Source organism: Trichechus manatus, unplaced genomic scaffold, assembly GCF_000243295.1.
Source record: "Trichechus manatus latirostris isolate Lorelei unplaced genomic scaffold, TriManLat1.0 scaffold00035, whole genome shotgun sequence".
Classification (NCBI taxonomy): Eukaryota; Metazoa; Chordata; class Mammalia; order Sirenia; family Trichechidae; genus Trichechus; species Trichechus manatus.
The window spans coordinates 5248219-5268902 of record NW_004443971.1 but is presented as its reverse complement, the minus strand read 5'-3'; positions in this window follow the sequence as shown (position 1 = coordinate 5268902).

Genomic DNA, 20684 nt, shown 5'->3' with positions numbered 1-20684 from the left:
TAGCTTAAAGGAAGCTAATTTGGCAGTCCATATCTAAGCTTGAATAGAACTTTCTACCTCACTGCTATAATACAGATGCCCTGGGAAGCATTTATGCAAACCTATCAGCTTTCCCACCTGTTCTAGAAGGATCAAAGATCTCAAGTTTAGATATTCTTTTCCTTGAGCACCTGTAATCTTTTGGGATCTCCTTCTGGCTAAGAAATGTGCTGTGAGGATGTAATCAAATCGCCTACAGCAGTAGACAGGTCAAATTAATGAAGTCGTAGAAATCAGTCTACACCAGTTGTTGCTGAGCCAGCATCTGCCTGCCTAATTGCATAATTGGCTTGGTTGGATTTGAAGTCCTTATTGATATTTGGAACATTTTCTCTTTCTGTTAATATTGGTACTTAGAGTACTGAATTTTGATCTCCAAAGCTCTCATCTATCTCTACTTTGTGATATAGGTAGTCACAGGGGAGCCAAGTGAAGAGAAAGTGTCTGGGGAAGATGGGGATTACTGGGTAGTGAGGGAATTATGGGAATGTGAGTGTCCCACCCACTGAGACAACAGGGGGGAGGTTGAGATCAGTTCAAGATGACCAGCCAGACTTCTTAGTAGAGATGGAAAGCATTGCTCTATCCCATCCCAGGGTTCCACATGTTGTTTGATGAATAGAGCTTATTGTCATAGGAGGCAGGAGATTCACCCCTCCTTGGCAGTAGATACGAGAGATGAGGCTGTTTGCTTGAGAAAAGCCAATGGAATTAAGCTGGTGTTTACTGCTTCATAAAGGAATGGTGGACAAATTATGGAGCTAGACCATATCAGGTAGAATTGTTAGTTAAAAGTGACAACCAGACCTGTAATTTACACTGCACTTTGGAAATTTAAGCTGGAAGGCTTGGGCTCTTAATCGTTCATTGTAAAGCTTCTTTTGTACTTCTGCCTGGTTTTGTGCTGGGAATCACTTAGCCATTGACTTTAACTGCTAATACAGTTCCATCAAATACCAAGTATAAATCAAAATTACTGGATCATACAAAATCTGTCCTCAGAGTTGTTTATATGTATTTTTTCCACCATTACTTCAGTATAGTTACAAGAGAAGCTGCTAAATTATGATATATTGTGCATGCCTTGTTGCCATCTTACTAGGGCCTCTTGCAAATAAGACATAATCCCTGACAAGATATTTTTATAGTCATACAAAACATAAATAATGATAATAAAAAGGGAATCAAACTGATGAAAGACAGAGGGGAGAGAAAGAGAGACGTTTCAGACCAACAGCTCTTGTCTAGGTCCTGGTTGTCCAAATCAAGGGGGAAAGACAAACGAAGATTTTTGTTTTTAAACTGTGGTGTAAATATACTCAACAAAACATACACCAAATCAACAGTTTTTACATGCGTAATTCAATCACACTGATTACACGCTTCATGTTGTGTAACCCTCATCCACATCTTTTTCCTAATTATTCTACTACCATTAACATAATCTCAGTGTCCCCCAAGCAAAAATTCCCCTTTTTCACACACCATCCCACGCCTGGTAACCACTAGTAAACTTTAGTTTCCATATATTTGCTTATTTCATATAAGTGAGGTCATATAGTACGTGTCCTTTTGTGACTGACTTATTTTGCTCAGCAGAACGTCTTCAACGTTTATCCATGCTGTGGTATCAGGACTTCATTTCTCTTTAGGGCTAAGTAATATTCCATTGTGTATATATACCACATTTTGTTTATCTATTCATCTGTTGATGGACATTTCGTTTGTTTCCAACATTTGGCTATACTGAAGAGTGTTACAATGAGCACTGGTGTACAGGTTGCCAGGGTGATTTTTAAAACTAACTTTGCCACGCAGGAGCCTAAATTCCTTTCTGCCTACTCTAGCCTAGTAGAAAGTAAAAAAAGTTCTTACTGGTTACATATATAACCTTTGGTTTGAGGCTGGGTCTCCTCACACTCAGCTCTGTATATAGAATCCATTCCACCCAAAGAAAGATTTGTGGTGTACAAATCACCAAATCATAAAGAAAACCATGGGGGGTGGGGGACCCTCATAATTCCAGGTTCCCTGATGTCCACACTATGTCAATAGAACTTGGATAGTGCAAATCACTGAAACATCCAATCGGACCAATTCTGCCATTTTGTTGGAATCTTTCTTTATAACTTTTTAAATAGTTCAAAGGATAGATGGATAAATAAATAGCATTATATGTACTCACTGTGGAGTAAGTAATATCGGGGCAGGAAGAAACTGTTAATGATCCAAACTTCTCCATCTGCCTTTCTTCGCTCTTCTAAAATTCCTACCAGACATGCCTGGAGAATTGTGAAATCCACTTACAAATTTAGGATGTTTTGTTAATTGAAGCCTTACCCCTATTCTCCCCTTAAATCATTATTTTCCACCCTTGTGCCCTAGTTAGATTTCACAGATCTGTGTTACATTGGAAGACATAAAGGAAGCAACAAATCAAACTATCGTATCTCAAGCCATCATGGTCATTAATCTTACATTAACACACCAAAATAAAAGATTTGAAAGTGAGCATTTATCAAATCATACTTCCCCCAACTGGTATTAAAACACAAACATAAAGCTGATAGATGAGGCACTAACGGAACTCTCTAATAGTAGCATCAACAAGGGCCATTAGAATTATATCATAATAACAAGACATATATTTTTTCAGATTCCAGGACTCAGGATCACCTTTTTTGTAAGGTTTCAGAAACCGTCACGAGTCCTGTAAATGTGGGTTGTCACCACTGTATCTTCCCAGGCATCGATAATCAGCAGCTATCACAGGATATTGGCTCTCCAGGGCCCCATATCAAATCAGTGAAGCAGCTTAGAAATCTAAAGAGAGAGAAGAGCCTATGCAGTTAAGAGTGTTCTGCCCATTTATAGAATCAGATTTTCCAGGAACACAGCTTAGTATAAACCAAGTTTCGTGAACATTTCAACATAATATAACAAACACAAGCGTTTCAGTGAAGCAGATAGCAGAGCAATTTGTACTAGCAGATGGTTCACCCCGGGATAGAGCAATTATCTCCTTACTCTACACAGGGGCAGCCAAAGATTCAACAGTTGACTATTCTAAACAACTTAGCAATACAAGTGAATTTCTGAGTTTCTAAAAGAAACAGGGTTTCTATCTTCCGCTCTCTACAAACAAGTCCTGAAGAATGTTCAGAAGAATAAAAAATGGTTTCTTAGCTGTGTATGCATGACCACCCTGCTGAGTTATCTCAAGGATAACCAGAAGATGTGAGGGCTCAGTAGCCTCCTCAGAGGGCTTGGGCCTCACTAGCCTCCCAGAGGGCTTGGGCCTCTTTGCCTAGGAAAGGTAATGATTGCACTTCTGTCCTCTTTACCTCTCCACTTACTTTATCCTAAATCATTGCTAGGTCAAATTACGCTAGCTAAAGCAAACCAACGATTATCTAAATGAAGTTTGTACTTCAGATGCTGTTGAGATAAGAATTCATATATTATTTCCTGATATGCAGCAACCAAATATGGATCAGGTGTACCCAAACCTTGAATAGTGCCCAGAGCACGATTGGTGCTTAATACGTATTTATAGATAGATAGCTGCAATCGAGTCAACTCTGACTCATAGTGACTTTATGTATAAAAGAACTAAACGTTGCCTAATTCTGTATCATCCTCATGATCACGTTAGAGTCCATCGTTGAGGCTATTGTGCCAATCTATCTCACCGAGGGTCTCCCTCAGCCTTGCTGGCCCTCTGTTTCACCAAACAGGATATCTCCTTCTCCAGTGATTTAACCTTCCTAATGATATGCCCAAAGAAAATGAGTTGGACAATGTTCTGTTGTGATCCAGAAGGTTTTCTTTGGCTAATTTTTGAAAGTAGGTCACCAGGCCCTTCTTCCTAGTTGGTCTTAGTCTGGAAGCTCCAGTGGAACCTGTCCACCATGGGTAACCTTGCTAGTATTTGAAATACTGGTGACATAGCTTCCAACATCACAGCAACATGTAAGCCACCACAGTACAACAAACTGACAAACAGGTTATTGTTGTTAGGTGGCATCCAGTCAGTTCCAGTTCATGGTGACCCCATGCACAACAGAATGAAACACTGCCTGGTCCTGTGCCATCCTTGCAATTGTTGCTATGTTTGAGCCTATTGTTGCAGCCACTGTGTCAATCCATCTCATTGAGGGTCTTCCTCTTTTTCACTGACCCTGTACAAAGCATGATGTCCTTCTCCAAGGACTGGTCCCTCCTGATAACATATCCCAAGTACATGAGACAAAGTCTCACCGTCCTCACTTCTAAGGAAAATTCTGGATGTACTTCTCTCAAGACAGATTGGTTTCTTCTTCTGGCAGTCCATGGTATAGTCAATATTCTTTGCCAACACAATAATTCAAATGCATCAGTTCTTCTTTGAACTTCCTTATTTATTGTCCGTGCATATGAGGTGATTGAAAATACCGTGGCTTGGGTCAGGCACACCTTAGTACTCAAGGCGACATCTTTGCCACAGATAGTGGCAAAGTATGTTTACTGGGGGGAGGTGGGACAAAAAGGTTGAATGCATAAAACACAGCTGTAATCTTTGTCTTGATCAAAAGATTAGTTCAAGTCACATGAGTTACAAATACTTCCATCACCTCCCTGGAATTACGGTGTAAGCACCCCAAAATTCTGGACATCTGCCTGACTTTAGTGGAAGTAATTATAATACAAACATGGAATTACATATGTTATGTATGGATTCGGTCGCTTTTGATACCTAAATAGAACAAAAGTAGAAGTAAAACAAAACAAAGACAAAAGAGCTGGTGATAGAGGGTTGGCCATAGGGAAAATTTATAAATCAAGTCACTATACAGATTTAGAATTATAGGGAGATACCCACCCAGGAAATACCTGAAACAAAGAGATGTTTGTAGAATTTATGACTTGGAAAGAACAAGTTTAAAAACATGGTGAAAAATGGACAACCAAGGGAGCAGGGGCCCAGGACGCTGAAGGGTGCTTGAATTACATAGAAATCTTACAGAACCCAGCCAGAAATTAGACCTGTCAGCTTCCACTACACTCATGGAAAAAGAGAGAGGTGGTCTCTAATTTGGAGTTGAGGTAAAAGTCATGGAAGAATTAGGAGATAAAACATAGAGGTTACTTTGAACTTCTGAGCATTATCTTCAGCAGAGTCTTTCTGGACTCAGTGACTCCTGCAGTCCTATAAATCACTACCAGGTGTGAATTTCTGCCCAGATGACTAAGGTAGCTTCACATGCCCCATGGTTGACTGAGCATGCTTTAAGTGTATCTTCTGCTTAAGAGAAAGGCATCAGAGAGATAGATAGGGAAAGTGTCAACAGAGACAGAGTGGACCTTGCACAGGAACTCTCTGGGCCTTGAAGACAGTTTATTTTGCCACCCTAGACAGGATAGTTTGCTGAAGCAGTGCATTATTCTCCGTCTTCTATTTCCAGATGGATCTTAGAATCTCTGAAATCCCCATGTCCATTCTGGTCCGAATGATGAAAATAAGAACAACAACAAAAATTAAAAATAAATAGTTAAAAAAAAACTTAGACATTAAGTGCCAAGCATTCTGCTAATTATTCTGAAGACACTTAAGTTTATTCTCATTATACTCTATGGAAAAAAAAATGAGATAGGTCTCATTATTCCCATTTTCCATAGGAGGAAACTGAGCCTTAGAGAAATTACATAATTGTCCTGAGATTAAAGTTTATAAGTAATGGGCAGTGATGGCGCCTCTTAAAGTCCCAACTCTCTTAGCAACTGCTGCCTTCTGAGGCCAAAACCCACTGACAGCGCAGGCTGAGCTGCCTTGGCTGTCCTTGCAACTTGCTCTCTCATCATACTCAGCTATTTCTTTCAGGACTGTTGTGAGAACAATGATGAGTGTCAGGCTTCTGGCAGAGTGTCTGGCACATTTAGAAGCGCTGAATACAGTGCTTGTTGCCATTGACATCATCATCATCATTATCATTATTATTATTATTAAGCCTGAGTATTCTTTTGATATATTTTTATTACTTGAACCAAGTACCATTTTGTCACTATTAGATCATTTTTGCCTTTTCACGATTAACCTTTCTTTAAGCTATAGTCATTTAACCCCAGATTATCAGGAAAAGAAACACGTACTGAGATGCCGGGAGTAGCACAGGATGAAGATAGGGAAGGGAGGGAAGAGTTTTGTCCAAGCATCTCTGGTGATTCTATTTGATTGATAAGTTGGGTTTACTGCTAAAAGAATAAGTTGTCTTTTTTTTTTTTTTTAACTCTATATGTTTTAATGACAACAATAAAGAGAACAACATCAAGGACAACACAACACGTTTATACTAGAAGGGCTTGCTATGTGCCAGGCTTTGTTCGAAGCATTTAATGTATATCATTTAATAGATTAACCCATTCACAAGAATTAATGAAACACCGTCATACAATTATCATTTCTTTGTTCTTTTCTTTTATCTGGAGAGTCACAGCTGTGAAGACTCTCCCATACATTCAAATACCAGTAATTTATTTTATTTGGAACAAACACATTAATAGTGCTAGATATCTGAGATGCAATTTTCACACATTTTTCAAATTAGAATTACAGGCTTTACTTTTCTGACCATTCCAGGAAAAAAAAAAGTTTATTCTGTTCTTTATTTTTCTGTTGAGCTAGAGATTTATGAATCACTTTATAGTCCAAGACCAGAAATCCTGAATTTGGACCTGCCTTGTTTTCTACATTTAAACTTCATTGTTTACAGAAATTCCAGTACCCCCTCTAAGAGGGCTCAGGTAGCTCTGATGTAAGATGAAGTAATGCCATGTTATTTAATGATTTCAAAAGCATCAGGCATTAGGTTTTCTTGCTAACTCACTAACTCTCTTCCTCATAATGATATTGATAAAAAGTACAACAGATGTATAACAACTGGCTCCTGAACTTCAACATCTCAGCCATTTCTTGGCACCTCTATGAATGTTTTTCCCTGAATACCAATCCTAATTGGTTAGCGTTGCACAGCTCTGGGATTTGAAGTCTTAAATACACTACCTAGTTATTGATTTTCAAATTACATGATTCCACACAATGGGTGGTAGAGAGTTAGGCACTTATAGTTCAGCATTCCTTTCTTTTCCGTGGGCTTAACTTACAGGCTACAGGACTCTCCTCTAATTAGTGAGCTTGCAAAGAGTCATTTCTTTCCTAAGTTTTATCCGACAGTATAATTTTTTTATGGTTGAGCTGTAAACCCTTTGAAAATAGGATTTTCTAATAGGAAGCGACAAATCCTAGCTGCAGTTCAACCATCTGCCTTTAATAAACACACGTTCCTTTCCCCCTGCAAACCCTGACATTTTCTTCCCATGACCCAAGGTCAGTCAATCAGCGGGAGAGAGAATGATAATTAAAAAGAGACTGTTAGTAAATCAGCACTTTGGAAACAGATATAAATGAAGCGCATGTATTTCTGAGCAACAGAGCTAAGTCAGAGCCCTGCTTTCAAACATTCTTTTCTAATGCTTGCCACTGTCTTCATTAATGGCTCTCCCACGTCTGAAGCCACAGTAGATTTTCAGAACCGCAGAAAAGGACATACCTTTCTTCTCTCGCACAAGAGGCAAAAGGTCCTCACTGCCTATGGCAAAATCAAATATTGAGAGTTTTGAATGACAATTGCATGCATTCATCTTAATCTGGTTTGCACACGCTGCTGGGATTTCAAAACTCAATGAAGATCAATACTGCCCAGGAGGCTTGAAGCCTTCAAGAATACAAGGGCAAATGTGTGTGTCCAATAGACATAGTACATTTTTTAAAATCATGATGTCACCAGAGTTGCTAATAATTGTGCTTTTAATTTGATAATTTTGCATTGTAGAAGTGGAGTTCCAGGATCCATCCACTTTGTTCCCTCAGATTTGGTAGAGCTCAGGCTGGCATCACTGGGTCTCACTGCCAAAACCCCACTGTCATCGAGTCGATTTTGACTTATAGAGACCCTATAGGACAGAGCAGAACTGCCCCCATAGGGTTTCCAAGGAGTGGCTGGTGGATTCAAACTGCCAACCTTCTGGTTAGCAGCAGAACACTTAACTACTGCACCACCAGGGTTCTGGCATCACTGAGTACTATTTTATAAATGGATTTGTTTCCTTCATGTAAACTGTTCTTAGTACTGTGGGGAGAACCTTTAAAAGTATCCAGGTGCTGTAAACTAGGAGCAGAAATAGACAGGCAGGAGCTGAAATATGCCAAGTGGTCAACTTAGAAGATAAAAAGTAGACTCTTAGTTATGAAAGAACTTAGCTTAAATACGCTGTTCTTTGGGAAACTTATATTCAGAGATGGAGAGAAAGATATAAATATAGATATAGATAAATAGAGAAAATTATCTTTATGTCAAATAGAGAAACTTAATGGATATGTGGATGAGTTGAAGAAACACAGTGATAAGTACACTTTCTGCTTTAAGATTTTATCTAAGTCTACCTTTAAAATTTTGCCTCTAATTCTCTTCTAATTTTGAGAAATGGATCACAATCTTATGCTTGTTGGATAGAGGTAAGTGAGGTATTGTGACTTTAAAATATTTATTCAGAAATCACTTCCTTGTCATCATAAAATTTAGATTATTTTTCTTCCAAAACCAAGTAACATTCATGTAAATGTTCCTTCCTGGTTCCACCATATAAAGCAAATCAGTTGTTTTGCTCACTGCTGAATCTGTAGCACATAGAAGAGTATCTGGCAGATACTCAATGCACATTTGTTAAATAAATGAACTTTTCTGATTTCTGCATTTCAAATGTACATTTATTCTTAAAGGCTCTCTCTTCACCAGCTCTTTCACTAAGTGTTCTCTGACCACCCAACCCCTGCAGAAGGTGGCATGTCTCTCCTTTAACCTTCCACAGCTCCATGCAGTGCCTGTCTTGTAGCACTTATATTACTCTGTTTTGAAACAAACTAAATTGAGGGGGTCTCCTTTCCCTTACATGAATACAGTCTACAAAAGAGCAGGTAGTGTGTGACTTAAACCTAGAAGATGCTCAATAAATATCTTTTCAATAGAATTGAAATTTTAGCCTCAAATCTCTGCAATGATCAATCACCCCAGAGAATTTCTGGTCTACAGCCCTCTTCTCATTTCATGATAGCTCTCTTCTGGGAAGTGGAAACCCTGGTGGCGCAGTGGTTACGAGCTACATCTGCTAACCAAAAGGTCGGCAGTTTGAATCCACCAGGCACTCATTGGAAACCCTATAGGGCAGTTCTACTCTGTCCTATAGGGTCACTATGAGTTGGAATCAACTTGATGGCAATGGGCTTTCTGTGGTTCTCTTCTAGGATGGTATGGGACTCTGTCATTCACTTTCAATAATAATGATAATAATGATGTTGTTAGTTGCTGTCGAGTTGGCTCAGACTCATGGTGATCCACCTGTATAATAGAACAAAATGTTGCCCAGTCCAGAGTCATGTTCATGGTCGTTGGTATGTTCAAGTCCATTTTTGTGTCCATTGTGTCAGTCCGCCTTACTAAGGGTCTCCCTTGCTTTTACTTGCCCTTCACTTTACCAAACATGATGTCCTTCTCCAGTGATTCGTCCCTCCTGATGGTACATTCAAAGTAAGCATGTCAAAATCTCGGATCTATTCTGTGATCCAGAGGGTTTTCATTGGCTAATTATCAGATGTAGATCACCAGGCCTTTCTTCCTAGTCTGGAAGTTCCACTGAAACCTGTCCCCCATGGCTGACCCTGCTGGTGTTAGAAATACCAGTGGCATAGCTTCTAGAATCACAGCAACATGTGTGCCACCACAGTAAGACAAACTGACAGATGAGCGGTAGAATAATAATAAAAGCCAACGTTTATGATTGAGCACTACACAAACTGCTTTAATTTCGTTATTAAATTTCCTCCTCACAATAACCACTATTATTGTCCCCATCGTACAACTGACAAAATGAGCCTAAGATGAATAAAATCTGTCCCAAGTCACATAGCTTGTAAATAGCAAGGCGTGGGTCTGAAACAACTCTGATGGAACACGAGATAAAAAATAAAAGGATTTTGAAATCAGTGTCTAAAGTAAAAAACAAAACCTATGCCCTTAGATGAACATATTAGAATTTTAAATTGTCAAGGGTCTAAAGCAAATGTCCTTAGATTTACCTTGTTTCCAAGCTCACGTGTGCTCAAGGGCACTTCTATACACACGAAAGATTTTTTTTCAACCAATTTGACTTATTCTGATAATTTCATCATGAACATGCCAAAAGAGAAGAGCCACCTGGTGCAATTTCTCAGTTAAATGGTATTACTTTTCTTTACATTATTCTCAGTGTTATTTATGCACACATACACACACACACTCACGTGCATCTCACTTGACTCAAATAATAACTTTACCTACTGTCACCTGGTGTTTGGAGCTATGATTTGCAATGGAGGAAAGGACTTAGGAGAAAACCTTCAAAGCCTCCTGAAATGAGATCTTTATTTACAAAGTAATATTGCTGCATAACTGTTGCAGACCAATTTGTGTTCAATGTATTTGGAGGCTTACATGCATTTTTTACTCCTGCCTTTGATCCCTCTCCTCCTAAAACATATGCACTTATGCTCTGCTTACTCTAGGATTTCAGTTCTGCCTTGGAGATACTGTCCTGACAGTCTGAGTCACATTGGTCCCATTCTCAGTAATGTGTAGAAGATGGATAGCTTTAGCGCTTCCCTTCAGCTCTTATAAATCTAATAAATTGTTCCATCCATATAGCCTCTCTTGGAATACTTCACATTGTCTTAGTTGGTTTTTGTTACAGATAAGAAAGGAGAATGTTTGCCAACCTTGATATTGCTGAGACTGAAACAGCTACTCTAATAATTCTACATCTATACATCTTTATTCTTATTGTTCAGTGAGCAATGAGTGGCATTCTCTAGGTGAAAAACAATGTGGCCAAAGCAATAAAGAATCGGATATTGTCGGGTCACTTGGCACCTAAATTATGCCGGGCCGGGCAACTCCTGGGTGCTCCTGAGGGTTGGAAATGAGTTCACCACGCGAATTGCTGTGGAATGCTGGCAGTAGCTCTTCTCTCCACAGTCAGATGAGAAGATTAGACAAACTTCCTAAACTTGTTGAATTTCTCTGTGGAAAAACAGAGTAACTGCCTTATGAGAATAAACTTCCTATGAATAATCAAGTTTCTAAAATTAGGAGACACAATATGCCTCAATATAAGAAGAAATCACAAGACCCAGACCCTGAGCAACAGTTTTCTTTTCTATCTCAAATCTCACTTATTTGATATTTTGTTTCAGCATATGCTTTGTAAAACAAATTTCTTCCTCTACTCTGCCTATCAGGACTCTGCAGATGTAGAGATAATTTTTCAACCCACAAGACTGAGTTACATTATTTTGTCTGTTTGTTTAAGGCAAGCAAGACAAAAAGCAAAATGAAAGGAAACTATTTATTTTCCTTCCCTGATTGGTCTTTAATTATAATGAGTTAATTTATAAACTGAATCCTGCTATAAAATGCAATCTTGTCAGGAGTTTAACAGAACTCTTGTCAATAATACAGTTGTTTTACTGATATCCTTCTTGATCATGTTCCCTGAGATTTCCAAAGCCCTCACCAAGATTATTTTATGCTCCTTATGTTTAAAAAAATTAAATTAGATCTCACAGGGGCCACCTGGCAGGACGTGGGTGGGCACACCACAGTGGAGGCTAATGTCTCCACGTTGTGTATTACATTACTAGATCACGCAAAGCCTTTAAAGAAGCCCAGTACACTCATACTTGCCACTTGGTTTCTCACTGACAATAGGGCAGGCCCAGCTGTTCCAAGCAGCTGTTCTTGATAGAACTGCCTGAGCTGCAATGCCTTCCAGCTGATGGTGGTCCCCAGGAGCGGGAGAGGACAATCACCATGCCTGGGAATGCAGGCCAGCTCCAAAGGGAGATAAACCCAAAGCTGAAAGAAGTAAGGAAATTACATCTGATTCTGCCTCTGCCTCTTGTACAGGAAAAATAACTCTGTAAATCTGTCCGTTCCCAGCCTGCACTCCCAAGGGCTTCACCTTTATAATGAGACAGACCAGATGAGATTCCTTTCCACTCCAAATGAATTACCATTATAATAGGCATCTAGGCTGCCCATCAAAGACCCCAAAACTAGGGGAGCTGGAAAACGGAGGGCGTCAGAAAGAGGAAGGGGAGACATTTACATACAGAGATAAGCCTGGACACTCATTAAGAGAACAGGGCTTCACTTCAAAAAGACACAAACTCAGCACAGGTCTCTCGCCTGTTAAATATGTACATTGTGTGCTTATTTGATGATGAAAATCAGAGGGTGGCTATTTGAATGGAAATGAATTTTAATAAGTGTTTGAGGCAGAAGAAACAGAATTTCTCCCTTCTCTCGCTTGGCGCCTTCTTGACCATCATTACCTCACAGGAGAGAACGTTGCATGCTAATCGCCAGGCAGGAAGCTCTCTCCTCCTCGGTCTCTGTGGGTGTTGATTAACCTCTGGGCTCCTTAGCCAGCCTAGCACAGCCGTCCCAGGGAAATTTCCATATCTCTTAAGAAAAGCAGGATGTGGAGTTAGCGCCCAGGGATCTGGCCTGTAGAAAAAAGTGGGAGAAAGCTCCCTTAAGAATGAAAACCAAGGACTCCTAGTGTTTTGCACTTGCCTTGCACTATTTAAAACATTTGCAAAATTTTGCACTTAATGAAATTAAGTATAATATGGTTACTTATTACTCATTTTCTATCCTGACAGAGAGACAAAGGGATTATCCTAGTATTATAAATTCTAATCGCCATCTCCAGCCTGAAATAAACACTAGAACAACCACCGTTGGGTTACTTGTCTCTTATTGGTGTTTAAGTAGAGTCTGAGAACACAAAGACGTTCTGTTGACCTGGAAAGGTCATGAACTCTATCCCCTTACCTTCAAGCAAAACCACACAAAACCCATCCTGACGATGATAACAGAATAATTTAAAAATACCTTCAAAGAAGTTTGCCTTGGCAATGGCAGAATTCATTTGGGAAACCATGAATTGTCCAGGAACTATCGTTTCTCAGCCTCCTCCACATTAATTCATGTGGTTATTGTTTTTTTCTCTGCGCACAAGTCCTAAGTTTCTAAGGTTATCGACCCTAAGTCAGCCCAAGCTCATTAACCCTGACCTTAAAGGCATCATCACCTCATTTAAGCTTTTTAGCAGAGATCCTGTAACAGATTTTTTTTTCTCACTGCTATCTCTAATAAATCATTAAAGTTAGCAAGGATTTTTACCAGTTTATTTCATACTAAACCATATAAGCTGTGCATCTCTAGGATGAAAAGGAAGAAAATACTCCCATTGCCTAGTAATGGCATATCTAATATATTTAATACCCGTTGCCACGGAGTCGATTCCGACTCATAGGGACCCTATCAAACACAGTAGAACTGTCCCACAGGGTTTCCAAGGAGCAGCTGGCAGATTCAAACTGCTGACCTTTTGGTTAGCAGCCGAACTCTTAACCACTGTGCCACCAGGGCTCCATATCTTTAATATCTGATAGTAAATATTGCCATCGGCAAGAGAAGCAGCCTTTCTACCATCTACATGTCATGGTATTAGAGATGAGGTCACTAACCCCTTTCTCTATCAAAGCACTGGGGAGAGAAGGCAATAGAAGGTGCTGTAGTAAAGCCTTTCTCTTTCTAAATCCTAAAGCAAGTAACATATTCTTAGAAGCATTTGCAAATGAATTCTACTGCTACATGTGTCAAACATATATTTTATATATGAGGATTTGCCTTAGGAGGATTATGGCTTAATCATGGAGATTTTACCATGCAATCCTTAACATCCTATAATGTTTTTACTAAATCTCAAATTAATACATAATGAAGGAGGAGATAGAAAACAGAGATCCCCACAAAAATATCAGTGACCTCCCACCCACCCCATAAAATAAAATTAAGCTCTGCATCCTTTTTTGCTGGAAAGATGCTTTTTTTTTTTTTTCAATCTAACGAGTTTAATTAAGTTGTTCTCCCCCATCTTCTTTTCCCTGAGCACCTCTTCCCAGCCGGGTCTCACAGGTCCCAAGGGTGGGTAGGGAAGAATACCAAGGAGCTGGGCTGGGCTCAGAAAGGTCTCAGCCATTTCCTCCCCATTATCCCCCTGTTAAGCGGCTTGGGCTCTGACAGCCTAACGAGGTGCTAATGGGCTATACTTTCTAGGCCGGTTCACAGCAGGTTGTTTCAAATGGGGTGAGGAGGTTGATTTGCATTCGAAATTTTCTCTCTCTCACTTGCTTTTTCTTTGGCCCCTTGATTTTTACTCCCCAGACACCCTTCAAGGTTGACTTAGAATGGAACAAAATCACATAGGTTCAGAATTTGAATTGCCTGAGTTTGGTTTTTAAATGTGCCCCATTGTTTCGTCAAGTCGTCGTGGGGGGAGGAGTGAAGGGAAAGAAAAGAGAGCAAAGAAATTTTCAAATGAAAGGGAGAATGATGACAGATGGATGCAACTGTTCCTTTTAAGTGGAGAGGAGCAGCTGATGTTGGGGCATGAAATTAAATTAGTACATCTGTGGTTGGATGTGTATCATACAGCTTCGTATTTTCTACTCCAGAGGAGTTGGGTTACCTCATGATTAACTGGCTTTCTTTCACAGGGCCGTGAATACTTTGCTGCACACAAGATGGCAGTCTTCTTCAGAAAGTGGGGCTGCTGTGGAAAAGCCTGTCACACCGGGGCAGCCCTTTAACCTCATGGCATCCCACCATCCCAGAAGGAGAAGTCAGTGTTGGTTGAAACTCTAGTTCCTGAAGTCAAAAAAAGGTGGGAGGGAAATGAAATAATGTCAGCACATGTTCCAAGCAGACGGCATTTAGGAGTGGTCTGCTGTTAGCTGGGCAAGTGAACAATCTGTTTCTGGAAACCCTGCCTGCCTTGAGCTCCAAGTGCTCGAGATTCACAGATGTTTACAGCCATTCCCACGGAGTCATCAAATGGCGCTGTTCCTTCAGAACCAGGCTCCAGGGGTGTTCCCCATAAATAAGCGTCTTCAAGCATCTACTTCCTTTTTGAAAGCCAAGCAGTCAAGTGTCAGGGCCACTGCTGAGAAGGTTTACGGCTCAGTTCAGCTCCTAGCTCTCTATTTTAGTCCTCTTCATCCTGCACCAGACTTTCCATTCTCTCTTTCACCCAAAAACGAAGGTCTAAGTCAGTTGTCCCCCACCCAGTAAGGCCCCTGTCCTGGCCTAACTGTCTCAGCTTTGCTTTGCAAAAGCCAAGGGAACAGAAGAGTGGTATTACTCAGACCCACTTACATGAAACTTAAAAACAAAACAAAAAAGCCTGTTTGAAGCAAAAACTAATTCCTGAATATTTTCAAATGATCCACAAATCTCCTTTGCCAACTGACCATGGCAGTATTCTTAAAGCAGTCCTAAAGTGTCTCAGATAATCTGTGGGTAAGATTACAAATAGGATTTTTTTTTTAAAGGACATTATCTAGTGTCAATTTGAATCCATTTTTAAAAAAATAAGGAAAACGATTAACTTAAAAGTATAATCATGATAATTGTTCCTTATCCAGATAAAAGAGCCATTGAAGTATTTTTTCACCCACAAAACTGTTCCCTAGTAGATGAAAAAATACTTCAGTGGCTCTTGTATCTGGGTAAGGAACAATTATTATGATTATACTTTAAAGTTAATGGTTTTTCTTACTTTTTTTAAAGTGGGTTCAAATTGACACTAGATAAAGTCCTCCAAAAAACAAAAAAAACATTGAGATGTTTCAACAAATGGATGCAACACTGGAAGCACTCACTCAACTATGCCAAGAAATTTGGAAAACAGCTACCTGACCAACCATTTGGAAGAGATCCATATACGTGCCCATTCCAAAGAAAGGTGATTCAACAGAATGCGGAATTTATAGAATAATATCATTAATATCACAGGCAAGTAAAATTTTGCTGAGGATAACTCAAAAATGGTCGCAGCAGTACATCAACAGGGAACTGCCAGAAATTCAAGCCTGGTTCAGAAGACGACCTGGAAGAAAGGATATCATTGCTGATGTCAGATGGATCCTGGCTGAAAGCAGAGAATACCAGAAAGATGTTTACCTGTGTTTTATTGACTGTGAGAAGGCATTCGACTGTGTGTTGTTGTTGTTAGGTGCCGTCAAGTCCATTCCCATTCATAGTGACCCTACGTACAATAGAATGACTATTCAATTGAATATTAAAATGAATTCCAATGTACCCATCACAGACTACAACTGCATCCTGCCATTTTTATACCTCTGTACTTCCAGCAGGACTCAAAAGGAGAAGAAACAGCTGCAAATATCCAACCATTAATAATCAGGACGTGGAATGAAGGAAGTATGAATCTAGTAAAATTAGAAGTTGTCAAAAATTAAATGGAATGAATAAAGATCTATATCCTAGGTATTACTGAGCTGAAATGGACTAGTATTGGCCATTTTGAATTGGATAATCATTGGGTCTACTACACCAAGAATGACAGATTGAAGAGGAATGGTTTCCCATTCATTGTCAAAAAGAACATTTCAAGATTTATCCTAAAGTACAACGCTGTCAGTGATAGGATAACATCCATACACCTATAAGGAAGACCAGTTAATACGGCTGTTATTCAAATTTATGCACCAACTACTAAAGCCAAAGATAAAGAAATTGAAGATTTTTACCAACTTCTGCGCTCTATAATTGATTAAACATGCAAACAAGTTGAATTGATAATTACTCTGACTGGAATGCAAAAGTTGGAAACAAAGAAGAAGGATTGGTATTTAGAAAATTATGGCCTTGCTTATAGAAATGACGCCCAGGGTGGCATAAAAGAATTTTGCAAGACCAACAACTTATTCATTACAAATACTTTTTTCAACAATACAAAGGGTGACTATACTCGTGGACCTGGCCGAATGGAATACACAGAAACCGCTCACTCACTTATGCCAAGAAATTTGGAAGACAGCTACCTTACCAACAGACTGGAAGAGATCCATATTTGTGCCCTTTCTAAAGAAAGGTAATCCAGCAGAACAGAAATTATCAAACAATATCATTAATATCACACACAAGTAAAATTTTGCTGAAGAGAATTCAAAAATGATTGCAGCAGTACATCTTTAGAGAACTGCCAGAAATTTAAGTCGGATTCAGAAGAGGACGTGGAAAGAAGGATATCATTGCTGATGTCAGATGGATCTTTGCTGAAAGCAAAGAATACCAGAAAGATGTTTAACTTGTTTTATTGACTATGCAAAGGCACTCGACTATGTGGATCATAACAAATCATGGATAACATTGCAAAGAATAGGTATTCCAGGACACTTAACTGTGCTCTTCAGGAACCTGTATAGACAAAGAGGCAGTCATTAGAACAGAATAAGGGGATAGTGTGTGGTTTAAACTCAGGAAAGGTGTGTGTCTGGGGTGTATCCTTTCACCATACTTATTCAACTTGTATGCTGAGCAAATAATCCCAGAAGCTGAACTATTGAAGAAGAATGCAGCATCGAGATTGGAGGAAGACTCATTAACAATCTGCAATATGCAGATGACACAAATCTTGCTTGCTGAAAGTGAACAGGACTTGAAGTACTTACTGATGAAGATAAAAAAACTACAGCCTTCAGTATGGATTACACCTCAACATAAAGAAAACAAAAATCCTCACAACTGGACCAATCAGCAATATGGTAAACAGAAAAATGATTGAAGTTGTCAAGGATTTCATTTTACTTGGATCCACAATCAATGCACATGGAAGCAGCAGTCAGAAAATCAAAAGACATACTGCGTTGGGCAAATCTGCTGCAAAACACTTCTTTGAATACCTCAAAAAAAAAAAAAAAAGCAAAGATATTACCTTGAGGACTAAGGTGTACTTGACCCAAGCCAGGGTTTCTCCAATAGCCTCATATGCATGGGAAATCTGAACAATGCATGAGGAAGACCAAAGAAGAATTGATGCTTTTGAATTATGGTGTTGGTAAAGAATATTGAATATACACCGTGGACTGCCAGAAGAATGAACAAATCTGTATTGAAAGAAGTTCAACCAGAATGCTCCTTAGATGCGAGGATGGCGAGACTTTGTCTCATGTACCTTGGACATGTTATCAGTAGGGACCAGTCCCTGGAAAAAGACATTGTGCTTGGTAAAGTAGATGGTCAGCAAAAATGAGGAAGACCCTCAATGAAATGGATTGACATGGTGGTTGCAACAATGGACTCTAATACAGCAACAATTGTGAGGATGCCGCAGGACAGGGCAGTGTTTTGTTCTCTTGTACCTAGAGTCGCTATGTGTTGGAACTGACTGGACGGCACCTAACAACAACAACAAACTGTTCCCTGGACTTAAAAACCAAAGTTAACCCCCTCCCCCAACACTCACACACATGCACACACATACACAATTTTACTGCTGAGCAAGCAAGATATAAGCAGGGAAAAGTCATGTCTTTTCCATACAGATCAAAGCATTTTATGAAAAAGACTTCCTCCAGATTTTGTCCGCCTATCCCGGTGCATAAACTTGGGGTGTCAGGAGGCCTGTGTGCTGCTATTCACATCATCTGCTTAGATTAGCACAGACTATGTAGTCTGTCTTCAGACAATTTTCAGGTTGTCTTTTCAGATTTCTTACACTGAAAAAGCACACCCAACAATGATGAGGAATGTACAGCATCAGGAAGGGAAAGATGAGAGCTGCTCTTCCTGGGTAAGCCTTCACCTGGCATTATTTCATCCCTCATGTCCCAGGCCAATTCTACATAACATAGATTTGCCCACAAGATCATTGCCACACTCTTTGGTTCCCCCTTTAGAGAAGATTAGCCAGCAAGTCCATATTTAGCCTCTGTTTCTATTCCTTTCCCAGCCAACTCCTTCTTTCCCTGAAGCATTCTGACGTGGTTCTTGGAACTGTCTCCAGTGTGCTAAGACTAAGCTGCCCCAAGCAAAATGCAGGGCCCATCTGTGGCAGGAAGATGTTTGCATTGTTTTCAATCAATCTTTCTCTCTCCAAAGGAATTGGATGAGAAAGCATGTCTTATTCTGTTATTACCACTGTCCCATAACAAGAATCCTTGGAGTGATTCTCACTAAGGGAAAATCAAGAAGCCTAATTTAGAAAAGTAAAATTGCATTGCTTAGGTCACCAAACACAACCAGATACACTCTGTGATGTGTGTGAGGCATATCTTGGGTTCTTTCTCACCTCATGTTGCACAGCATCCTTTCTTGCTGCTGTTGTTGTTAATTGCTATCCAGTACGCTCCAACACGTGGAGACCTTATGTATAACAAAATGAAACATCGTCCAGTCCTGCACCATCTTAGTGATCTTTAACATGTTTGAATCCATTGTTCTGGCTATGTGTCATCCATCTCATTGAGGGTTTCCCTTGTTTTCACTAATCTCCCTGGTTGAGCAGCCCCAATTCCTGGTACTGTTCCCATGGGCTACCACAAGTAACCCCTGTCCTTTTGCTGTCTCTGCTTTCTAAGACTTTTTTGTTTTTCTTCTTCCCTCATCAAAATTGGACTTTCCGTTAATCAATGTCCATTTTTCTTATATATGGTAAAATAATTCACTTAGTGGGATAGTGATGATTCAGTGGTAGAATTCCCACCCTCCATGTGAAAGATGGGTTCCATTCCTGGCCAATGCACCTAATGCACAGCCATCTGGCAGTAGAGGCTTGCATGTTACTGTGATGCTGAACAGGTTTCAGTGGAGATTCCAGACTAAGAAGGACTAGGGAGAAAGGCTTGGCAATCTACTTCCAAAAATCAGCCAATGAAAACTCTATGGATCACAATGATCTTATCCGCAACTGATCATGGGGATGGTACAGGATTAGGCAGCATTTCCTTCTCTTGTGCATGGGGGTGACTCAACAGCAGCTAACAAAACAACAACAATTCCCCTAACAACAGTTTATCTAATTGTCCAATCTGATGCGACAAAGGAATCAGAATCCAAAAGAAAAATTGTGACAGAATTTTTGGTCTCTTGTGGGCCCCTGAGCAACTACATTGACGCATCTTTTCACAGTACTTAAAGAAACTCCTACCTTATTATCCAATAGGAATTCAACAACTATTTGCTGATTTCATTTTACTTACAGGAAATGAATGCTTCCACTCTGATTTCCATTATCTCCAGTTGAACTGTACTAATAGATATTAAGATACATTTCAAAATGAAACAACTGTGGAGCAAGCATTTGGCAAGATTTTTTAATCACTGCTTCTCAAACTTTCCTGTGCAGAGAAATACTCTGGAAATCTTGCTAAAATATAGGTTTTGATTTAGTAGATCTCAGAAGGTGCCCAAGATTCTGTTCTGAAGTGATGCCTATGCTGTTGATGCCTATACATTGCATAACAAAGTTCTACTAGGTGCAGGCAGCACTAGGTATGAGAGAAAGAGAAGATGGGCTTGTTTCTGGATAATTTCCAGGGCAAAAATAGGGATAGGAGACGGCATTGACTTTAACATAAAATGTAACAGATTATTTCATACCCTTTGAGGAAGGGCCTGTTCCACTGGTTCCTTCTTTCATTC